Source organism: Mytilus californianus, unplaced genomic scaffold (genome assembly GCF_021869535.1).
Source record: "Mytilus californianus isolate M0D057914Y unplaced genomic scaffold, xbMytCali1.0.p SCAF_62, whole genome shotgun sequence".
Classification (NCBI taxonomy): domain Eukaryota; kingdom Metazoa; phylum Mollusca; class Bivalvia; order Mytilida; family Mytilidae; genus Mytilus; species Mytilus californianus.
Genome location: NW_026262715.1, coordinates 429319 through 441706, shown reverse-complemented (window position 1 = coordinate 441706; position 12388 = coordinate 429319). Strand labels below are relative to the sequence as shown.

Genomic DNA, 12388 nt, shown 5'->3' with positions numbered 1-12388 from the left:
TCTAAGGGGGTGGGGCAGGCAAATTGATTATCTCTCTTTCTTAAAAAGAATTATATTTCACTTCTTAATTAAAGGTGTGACAATATTTTAAAGAATAATATAAACAAAATATGTATCAATGGGAAAACTATTAACTGTTTTAAAATCTATGTATAGTAATGTTAGAACCTGTATTAGATTCAATGGGCTAAACTCTGATTACCAGTACTTTTGTAACAACCTTGGTTTAATGCAAGGGGAAGGTCTTTCTCCTATTTTACTTTCTTTCTATGTGATTGATTTTGAAAATTGAATTTATTGGTTATGGCAATGTGCCTTAGAGTTTCAAGATATAACATTATTTTTGTTGATGTATACTGATGATATGATTTTGATGTCTGAAACAACAGAGAATTTACAGGAAAATGTTGAAAACTTTGTCCATTTACACAGAAAAATGGGGATCGTCTGTTAATACAAAGAAAACCAAAATTGTTGTATTTCGGAAGGGTGGAATTGTACGACCTAATAAGACATTGGTCTATAACGGTCGAACAATAGATGTTATGGAAAATTTTTGTTATTTATGTGTATTACTACCTTATAATTGTAAATTTCTTAATACACAGAAACATTGTGCAGAACAAGGAAGAGAAGCTATGTTCAGTATGAGGAGAACTACTTCATCACTGTGTTTAAATATATGTGCAATGCTTAGTCTGTTTGATACTTATGTTAGTAGTATATTAATGCATGGGTGTGAGATATGGGGGTTAGACATATCTCCTATGATAGAAAAGGTTCATTTGGGCTAGTGTAAAATGTTATTAATTGTCAAAATAACGACCTGAAATGTGATGGTCTACTTTGAATTAGGTAGATTTCCACTGCAGTATGAGTGTAATATTAGAATACTTAAATTTTGGTTCAAAATTTTAGTGAGTGACAATTGTATAATAAGGTCTTGTTATAAAAAGCTTGTGTTAAATTGTTCAAAATGTATTAATTTGGACAACATATGTAAAAAGATTGTTTTATAGTCTTGGTATGAATAATATGTTGGATAACCAGTGGATGTTGAATGTAGACAGCTCATATTTACCTTTAATAAGACAGCGTTTGTTTGATCAAGCCCAACAAGAGTTACATTTTATTTTTATTAGACTCTTCTGCAAAGTGTAGTTTATATAAGTATGTGGTAAAAAATGTAGTTTTGCAATTTAATTTACAGAAATGCATTCCTGTACTTTTTCTCAAATAACAAGGATCCGTTTGTCTTCACATAACCCTTATATTGAAACTGGACGTTATGTTGGTAGTATAAGAAATGAAAAGAAATTGTATTGTTTTTTGTGATTAAAGGGTGATAGAGGATGAATTTCATTTGTTTTGTTTTCATTCTGCTCGATTGAAAAAAAAACTAAATCTACATCACATCAGATTTTGAAATTTAAGTTAAATATATTGGACAAGTATGGACTAACTTGAATCTACTCCTTATAAGAATTCAATTCTTAAAAGCTCATATTCAATGCAACTCTGTCTACAGTACATACATCATTCATGATCAATTATGACTCCTTTCTTAAAACCAAACTGACTTAACATACATGAACGCAAACACGTATCATCATTACAGTATTGCACTACATCATTTTTAATTTCTGGTACATTACTTGATATGTCCCGTTTACAACAAAACAATGTCGACCTAGCTAGTCGGTCATCCCTACCAGCACGTCCTATTTCCTGGACATAATCAAACAAACACAAAGCACCATACAAACAGTTGTGTATATTAGAATCTCTAAGAATAAATCTTCAATAAGCAATTGCACTGCCCATGTATTGAATACGAATGTATACAAGAGCAACAGAAGAAATTTCTTCTGTAAAAATAAGTCGTCACAGAGAGGCTTATATATATTCTCAAACATTATATACACCCTTCAGAGTTTTTTCCAGATAAATATTTGTTCTATCAGGACTTTCTTTAACTATATATGAAGTTTCCATACCCAGGGCTTTGACTATATCTTTCTCTTCTAGAAGGGATACTGTGGCACTTAAACCAAGTCTAGCTGCATCAGGTAGAAAAGCTGGTATGTCCTGGATATGCTTAAAAGCAGTACGGAATGACTTTCCCCTGAAAAAAATGAACAACATGTTCTTCTGTTTGCAGTTATTAATCATATGGTATCCATTATGATAAGCTACAAATGGAACACTTATGATCTTAATATATTGCTATCTTTATGTCAAGTGTCTATGAACATGTGTTAAAGACAGTCTTGTATACGTTTCTACCATGTTTAAGCATTAAAAAAAATATATACCGGTATATTTTATAAGTAGAATGTGTCTATTGGTCACAGATGCTCCTGCTTTCACATAGTGCATTGCAAGATTTTCAGTTATAAAGAGTCATAACTCAAGATCCTTAAAAGTTACAATACCCAAATTTCAGGTAATGTGTGTTTTATGACAATAAGTAGTGTGTCTAAATTTCATTAGATATGGTAGAGGATAACTAAAGTAAGAGATTGAAAACACATTTATGAATGTTTGTACAGACAATCAGAGAGATAAACCTGAATAATCATGTTGCCTAACTACAGGAGCATAAAATATATGCAACAGACCTTGGTTATATTAAAAGGTGTTTTAATTCTTATTACATGTCTGATCCCATTGATCTTATCAAAGACTGTTTATCAATCAGTTTAATATTGATATTGGTGATATTGGATTCATTTATTGAGGATGGATCTACCTGGTACAAATTTATCATAATCAATATTAAATCATCAAAAAATTTCAATGTTAAGAGTACTATCAACTTACCTTTTGATAAAAAATAGCCAATATTTGTCTTACGATCAGTACGCAGCGATGTTAAGGCAATTTCGATAAGATTTTGTCAGGGGCAGATAACCCCGTAAGGACCTCATTATGTATTCATATATTCATTAATGGCGAAGATTCCGTAAGCTGCGTCTATCGATGAAACTGTATGAAATCAAATTACATACATGCCTGTTAACTAAAAACGGGTATCCGTATGATGTAATTTGTTTATCGAAACACGAATATTGTATGTTTGTGCTTTAATTATTATGGCAAACAGTTGCAATAGCTGTTTTTGTTGACGAGATTGTCGGCTTGTGGACCCCGCCTCCTTTTGCAGATTAACCAATCAGTAGACGATCGCCGTCAAATAGATGTTTGTAGTTTGCAGAATGGAAAGAACCTTGCAGCGAAAATTATTTTCACTTCTATGTGAAAATCTAACCAGAAAAGTAAGTGTGAGCCTCCAAATATGTATTATTTATGAAACATACTTTGCTTGTTTTGTAAATCATTTGCTTCAGAAATCAAAAAACTGTATACTTATAGATAAAAACGAGTTAAGTGTTGGCAAGCATGATATACACGTGGTCATGGTGGTCAAAAGGAAACTAGACTGCAACAAATATCTGAAATTTGAATAATTTATCGAATCCCGTCAATAAATGAACAGATTATCGAATGAAACGAGATCCCTCCATTATACCGAGAGCCCATTCTCAACATTTACCCTGAAATTAGTTTCTAATTTTCGTTTAGCCATTCGCCATGATTCGGGGAAAAGGGGGGGGGGGGCGTTCCACCGTTCCCCTCTCTCCGGCACCCACATTGCTGGAGCCATGACCCATACTTTCAAAGCATGGAGCTCTTAATTTGTAACACTGGGCACACAAACTTGCTCAAAAGGAAGCCTTGCAAGACATAATTATTTGGACTACCTTCCCCCCCCCCTCTTTCCAACTTCTACTCCCACCATTTAATCAGTGTGAAGTCCATACTATATTATTTTCTGTTTAGTGCTGTTGGTATTAATCAACTTTGAATTTAAAAGGGCGGTAAAGGGTTAATTTTATGCAATGATTTCTATTTACCCAGTGTTTATATTTTATTTCACTTGTTTTCTTGTTTTGACGTTTGACCTCTTAATACATGTATCTAGTGTTTTGTTCGATGTGCGTGCTACATGTTTCCCCTTATTTATTTCTCATGCTTGTCAAAAAAGTTTTGCAATTCTATTGAATATTTATAGTTCATGTACAAAAAAAAATGTATGTGATAAAGAACTTCAAATTTAAATGTACTATAAATAATAATTTTTTGAAATCGGATGCAACTTAAGCTTTTAAGGAAGTTAAAAGGTGACAGCAACATGATTACATCTTTATGTCCATTAAAAATGACTGCAGAAGGCTGAGTATCTGGGTAATTATTTGGAAATATCCTGGACAGTGCGTCTTTCTCTGGAAAAAGCCTGTGCACCTTGAATAAATTATCTTATTATCTGTGAACCAGTATTTTTTAAATCATTACCAAGTCAGAAATATATATATAACCAATTGCAAGTTTATGTACTTAAATTGCTGGCTAAATAGAACAATTTTTAATACATAGTCAAAATAATATTATAATTTCTTGAAAGGCTTTGTTAATGATTAACTGGGACGCCTTCCTCATGTTCCTATGACCGTCATTATTAGGAAGGAATCGCAGCAAAAAATTGAAGCTTTTCATGACACAATAATATTATTACTAATTAATATGTAGTTTGCTCATCAAGACTGCCCACTTTGACATAATCTTTTATATATATGTATGACTAAAGTGCGATGGTCACGCTAAAGTGCAATGATCTACGCTAAAATGCGATCAGATGACACGCTAAAGTGCGATGGTGTAATGGGAATGGGATTCAGGCGATGGTTTTTGTTTTTTGCTGTGTTCATATTAGTTTTTCGTTTATTGTATTGTTTCTAAATCATGTCGTTGTTATTCTCTTTTGAATTGTTTTACACAAGTCATTTCGTGATCCTGTATAGCTTTCTATGCGACGTAAGCCAAGGCTCCACATTGAAGGTCATAACGTTATTAGGTGCATACATCAACGATATTTGGTCTTTGGTGGATATTTGTTCGTTGACAATTACACCACATCTTCTTATCTGTTTTTTTGTTTATTGTTTATTTTGTATATTAATCAGTCCGTTATCTTTCTCGTTTGAATTGTTATACACTGGTCGTTTTGATACTCTCTGGTCGTTATAGAATACTATCTGCGGGGTTAGCCATACGGTATTCTATAGTTAATTACATTAATGAGTTAGCATTGGATAGCGACTTGTCGCATTGGCAATCATATTATGATACTACACCTCTGGTCATTATGTTACTGTCTTGTTGACGAGTATCCATCTCTTTTACAGACATGACGAACCATATTTTAAAAAATTGTTTTTACAAAATAATTCAATTAGAAAGTTAAAAAGTAGCTTTTATTTCACGCAAGTAAAAAATTGAAAACAAAACGTTTAATAATTTCATGCGTCCGAAGCGCTTTTCTGGATTTACCTTCATCAGGAACGCTCAAAGCCAAACATTTGAAATCCGAGGATGTATAAGTACCAAAACAGTTGAAGAGCTATATGCTTTTCCAGTAAATGACATAAATACTTTGACACTTGGTGTATTTTGCCATTTTCTCTCTCTTTTATGATATACACCTTCCCCTTACTAACGTCAGTTTCAGTCTTTGTTTATGAAAAGTTTTTTTTTTCCAGTATACTGACAGGATCATTTTTTTCCCCGCCGACACAGCGTTTGTTTGTACAAACGGCTTGTAGCGTCATAATACGATTTAACGTTGCAAACGTTAATACTTTCGCGAACAAACGCACTTTATCGTATCGCGGCATCAGACTTTAGCGTGTTCCATTAAATAGCACAGACTATCGCACTTTAGCGTATCAAACCATCTCACTTTTGCGTGACCATCGCATTTCAGCGTCCCCATCTCACTTTAGAGTCCTACATATATATATAAGTAAAACAGTATTTAAATTGAATAGAACACTGCATGCATCATCGTTCTAAAAATAGAGTATTACATAAAATATCTGAACTGTATCCCTGTTGGCAGGAATTAAATCCATTACTCGAAGATATATCCCCGGTAAACAGAAGGGACCCATTTATAAAATTTTCTTTGGGAGAGCACTAGTCAGAGAGGCAGAAAAAAGCCCCATTTGTAATAAAGTTGTTTATTCTGTGACAACAGACCAGTTTGTGGAATCACTAATGTACGCAAATCACATAATCAATTTATAAAAGGAAAAGGCCACAGCTCTGTAGGAACCCATAGATTAAGGGGGGTCTCATATTCTTATTGCTCTGAAAGTAAGTCTCCCACCAACTGCTGAGAAAAAAAAATAACGACATGTACAAGTGTTATGCACCAACTAGCGTAACGGTTAAAATGAATCAGACACCATGAACACAAATTAAACAAAAATTGATAATCATAAATTAAATAACAGCTATCACACATATTTGAAAGAAATATATTTTTATTTGGAGCAATGCCTTGCTGATGAATCATTCAGATGATAACTCAAAACAGCTTTCACCAATCTTCCTGAAACTTTGGTGAATTGTTTAAATTTATTGACATAAGTTTCCTTTCCATTTCTATTAGATATTTTTGATACCTGGTTTTGGAGTATAGGGACTTTATTCATATTAACGGGTCGAAATTATCACGTTTTTTGGACAATGTCTCAAAAACGCTTAAACACATTTTCATTAAACTTGCTGAAATGTTACGTAAGCTCCCTTACGATTTTTAATATATTTTAAATTTTACTTATTCCAGTTATGGGATTTTATTCATAAGAATTATTCATGAATTGTGCCACTGTGCGCAATTTTTTTTTTTTTATTTTTAAAACCCCCACTTTTAGTCTTTAAAAAATAGGGGGTGGGTATACTGTTTTACTTCTGTCTGTACATCCTCAAGCCAGTCAGTCCTTCCGTCCCATGAATATTTTTCGTTGCATCTTTCTCAGGAACATATTTTACTTATTCCAGTTACGGGATTTTATTCATAAGAATTACTCATGAATTGTGCCACTGTGCGCAAGTTTGTTTTTTTTAAATTTTTATACCCCACTTTTAGTCTTTAAAAAAGTGGGGGTGGGTATACTGTTATACTTCTGTCTGTACATCCTCAAGTCAGTCAGTCCGTCCGTCCCATGAATATTTTTTTTTGCATCTTTCTCAGGAACATTACAAGGATTTCTGAAATTTGGTTTCAGGGTTTATATGTGTCAGCTATACCGTGTGATGCTTTTTCAGATTCATCACTCAACAACCTTTTACTTTGAGGGTATGGGGGTATATTAGTAGCTCACAGATTCACTTTTTTGTTTTAGATTTTTTTTTGGGGGGGGGGGGGGCTGGCTTTTTTTTAGCACAGCTCTTTCTTTATTTTAAATATTATATGAATCATTATACATATGTTTATGCTCCTTATTTTAAAAAAAGTACCTATATGTAATTAAATATTACTTTCTCTTATTTTTTTTAGCTCCCCTGTCAATTACAAGATACAGTATGCCATTCCAGCTTTGATGAAATAAAGTAATGGTTTGATTTGGAGAGCTTTATTATTATAGACAGGTAAATTGTTTTATCCTGATATCAGCTAACTATTGTACAATGAGACAACTCTCCCCAAGAGTCCAAATGACACAGACCTTAACAACTATGGGTCTTTGAATGGCCTTCTACAATGAGTAAAGCCCATTCTGCATATTTGGCTACTAAAGGCCCCAAAATCACAAATGTAAAACATTTCAAAGGAGAAAATTAATGGTCTAATTTATGTAATCAAAAATGAATGAAAAAGAAATATGTAACACAGCAACAAACGACAACCACTGAATTCCAAGAACATACATTGTACATACAGAATGTGGATGGGTTAAACATGTTAGCGAGCCTGGCTTTTCTTCCTGTTTTATAATTTGTGCAAATAAATTTTTGTTCTTACATCATGTACATTGTAAGAATATTGTATGATGTAAACTCAGAAATTATTGCAATGTTTTTATGAGGCAACTTTGAATACCGCAATAAAAGCAACTCACATTCCGAAATCTATACATATAACTGTACAAGTATGCAGATTTTTCTGAAATCGCAATTATAAATCTCACATTTTTGTCCATTCTTCAAAAATTGCAAAAATAAATGTACCCAATAATCATGATAATTTCTTAATTAAATCAATGTTAATGAAGTATCTGTACCAGCAATAAAATTTATTTACACAGACATGACAGATATTAATACAATAATATACTGAACTTGCTAGCAAATTTTTTTTAGCTGTGGATTACTGATATTGATATTGAAGTATTCCTGTCTTAAAAGGAGATACAAAACAAAGTAAATTAACATAAATACATCAATTTAAATATTTATTACATAATACATCTTATAGGCACATCTGGGTTTTTGTCTCGCCTTGACGGAGTCAAAAAGCGAGACATAGGTATGCTGGCGACGGCGGCGACAACAATGTATTAGTTTGTGATTAGGTCTAGTTCATGGTGGTAGGTCAATGATATTTGGTATGCAGTTGTATTAGCATTGGCACATCTCATTCTATGGAGATTGTTTAGCCATGTACCTTCAGTCATGGTTCATCGACTTTGAATATTTGCATAACTTACATGTTAAGGTATTGCTATTTTAATTTCAACATTTGCATTTACAAAAAGGCGAGACATATCTCTGTGATAAAAGTTTATTTTTCATTTAACTTTAAAGTTTTATAAAAGTACATGTAGTGCACCTTATTAAAATGTGTGTGGAAAATTAAATCCTTGTTCAAATGATGAATGAAGACATTATTGTTGTACATTTGTTTTTTTTACATTGGCTAGAGGTATAGGGGGAGGGTTGAGATCTCAAAAAACATGTTTAACCACGCCGCATTTTTTGCGCCTGTCCCAAGTCAGGAGCCTCTGGCCTTTGTTAGTCTTGTATCATTTTTAATTTTAGTTTCTTGTGTATAATTTGGAGTTTAGTATGACGTCCATTATCACTGAACTAGTATACATATTTGTTTAGGGGCCAGCTGAAGGACGCCTCCGGGTGCAGGAGTTTCTCGCTGCATTGAAGACCCATTGGTGGCCTTCGGCTGTTGTCTGCTCTATGGTTGGGTTGTTGTCTCTTTGACACATTCCCCATTTCCATTCTCAATTTTATTATTAAATAAGGACAAGGAAATTATTTTGTTAGCATTTTAACAGTAACTTCTTGAAGAAATATGTTTGCACTAACTTTTGATTACTTTTCACATGTTGAAAATTTCATTTAATATATTATATTTGCTTTTTCATATTTCAGGGATGATGACCTGCAGTAGAAAGTTCCTTATAACTCATCATGGCAATTACAGCAGATCTGATTAAAATTTGTTTAGAAAGCCACCAAATATGTCCATGAAAAGTAGAAAAAAGACAGCAATTCTATATAATGTACATATATGTACTAAGCAGAAGCATTGACCGTTTCAAGACCAAATGAATTGGAATTTAGTGTTTTGATGCTGAGAGACAGAGGAAAATTAACTAGACAATTTAGCTTCTTTTTCATCATCATGTATCACTGAAGTTGATGTTTACCATCTTAAAGAGCTTTTACCTCAGTTAAAATGAATTCTAAATACGGACAGTTTGGAGATTTGTGAATTTTCTTACAATTGGAGTTTCAAAAAAGGACTTCATTTAACAAAATTATATTTCATGGATGTAATTTGTCGTTTCTTTCATGAAATATTTGAAAAATCTGCAATACATTTGTATCTGACCAAGTGAGAGATCTAAAAATAGACATATGATATTTAGTTGAACTGTAAAGAAGGAGATGTTCATTTATAAGACTTATATGAGTGTTTTGTTATTTTTATGGCAATTACGGGGAAAAAATAGCAATTGATTTAAACATTAATCCTACCTAGATATACATGAGATATACTATCATATACATGTAGGCATACAATTCACTGATGCACCACTAATGGAGTTACATGTAATTATAAAACTAAGAATATGACATATGATTGCCAATAAATTAACAACTCTTCATCAGAGAACAAATAGTCATATTATATATTGTCCACCAGCATGACCAGAGAACAAGAAGATCATATTATATCATGATTTATATTTCAATTTCATTTCATTTCATAACAGTTAACACAGAATAAAGGTATACAAAAAGTTCAGAAGCATAAAAAAGTGTTTTAATCATGTTAATTGCAGTTGTTGTTCATCTTAAATTGACTTAGTCATATTGATGTTGGCCTTCAATACTGAGCAAGACCTCTGTAACAGCCACATAATGTTTGAACAAAAATATTATCTTTACTTATATATTTGTCTATACTTAGAAATCAGAATTTTTTTTCATTTCTTGTCTAAATTAAAATAGGTTATACAATTGTATACGTTTGGCAAAAAAAAATATAAATTTATTTAAATGATGGTATTATTTGTATCCAGGATTTTCTGAAACTGCAATAATTAATCTCGCATTTTTAATTGTCCTTACATTGTTCAATAATTAAAATTATCTTGGGAATAAATTTACTCAAAACATTCTGACTCTTTTTGAAGGATATATAAACTTGGAAACTTGTGATGGAATATTTTCACAGTTTTAGAGATTCTTATATCTACCATGTTTAGCAAAAGATGTTGGGTATACATGTATGGCAATGAGACAGCATCCCCAAAACAGACAGAAATTGCTTTGTTCTCAGTTTGAAATTGCACACATATTTTTGTATTACAGCTAGAATTTGATATAAAAAAAGATGATCTGGTATAATTGCCAATGAAGTGTTGATTTACAATTAAGTAATTTTTTTACTCTTGTGATTGGTTCAGGTAAATATTAACCACTGATTGTACCCTTGTCAATGATATTTGTAGGCAGTAGTTTTATAAGCATTTACACATCATTTTAATGTCCATGCTGACTAGTTTGTCCTGTCCGCTATGTCATGATTAATTCACCTGACACTTCCTGAAACTTTTGGATTGTGTATATATGTATTAATTGTGATTGAGTTAGTCATTTCTGTGTATTTATATTATATATGGTACATAGAATTTCTTTTATTCTGACAGAAAAGAAATACCATTCAGCATGTTCAGTTGCCTCCAATCTCAGCAGGTGATGGGAAATAAGTTTTCTGATTTTGACATGTTTGAGATGAACGTTAAAATATTATGGCACTTGATAATGAAAAAACAATTGATTGATTGTGCTGAATGTCATGTAAGCACTTTTGGCTGTCCATTTGTATTGGTGAACACTGTTAGGCAGGGATTTAATATGAAATGAGCAGCAGAAAAAAATAGGTCACTATTTCCAACTTGATGGTATAAAATTAAATGTAAACTATAAGGTTGAGAAATTGAGATAATATATATGACAAGGTTGTTGATTGAATCATAGGTACATGTACATGTATCTGAAACTAATTGGAAGTGGGTTTTTTATACAGATGCGATTAAAATTAGTCGTGTATATATATGCATCCGATATTTGTCGAACTGGTTATCGCTTTATGATATAGTGTAAGCATAAATAATGAGAGCTCAAGTTACATTTTTTAGAAGTATGGGGTACTCAATGCCGTAGCTTTTTTGTATAAAAAAAAGCAAGCCAAACAAAATACTGGCCTGGTAACTGGTGAAAATTCATATTCATTCATAGGCAAAAAAATTACCCTACCCCACCAGAATAAAATTCAAAAAGACCTCCCAATCATGATTTACAAATTGATACCAGTCACACTTGAGATACAGGAGATATTCAACTAGTAAAATATGAATATTTATATGCAGTTAGGAGTTAATATTTATGATTTAAACATTGTCAATGACAAAGAGCAAACAAAAAAAATCATGAATTTTGGTATAAAGTTCTGTATGAAAATGCAACTTTTTTCATTAAAATTTTAATGGTTCCCAATATGCAAGCACTAGAAGAGACTTTATAGTATACTATTAATTATACAATGAACTTGCATTTGCAAAAATGAGAACTGCACTATGAACCCAGATGCGGATTCCGGATTTTGACAAAAAAGGGGGGGCTGCGTGTCCCAACACTAATCGAAGTTATGGACATATAAGAAGTGTATACATTAACCATAAATTGGTTGATACACAAGGGATCAGAGCCCACATGAATCCGCCTCTGCCATTTCAGCCATTTGCGGTGATATACACAAGAAGCGGAATGCAAGAAGATGTAAATATTCTATTTTATGAAAGTCCAGCCTGTCACAATGAAAATTCCCTGAAAAAAACCAATACTGAATAGGAAGCTTTAATAAATTAAGCAAGCAATAAGAGAATATTTGTTTATTCGCTCCAACATGACGTTATTATTATATGAAACGCTTCACGGTGAGTACAAAAAATACACTGAGTTTTTCCGTCAGCCGATCCGACTACTCCAGGGTCATTCAAACGTTTTTCTCTCG

The 12388-nt window shown here is 32.4% G+C and overlaps 1 long non-coding RNA gene across 1 annotated transcript; it reads left to right on the top strand.

The window, feature by feature from the left end:
• Positions 1-2867: 2867 nt before the first annotated feature.
• Positions 2868-10110, top strand: LOC127707297 (uncharacterized). The gene is made up of 3 exons (XR_007984751.1): positions 2868-3278; positions 7406-7497; positions 9235-10110. It is a non-coding gene; the product is annotated as an uncharacterized LOC127707297 (long non-coding RNA).
• Positions 10111-12388: the final 2278 nt, after the last annotated feature.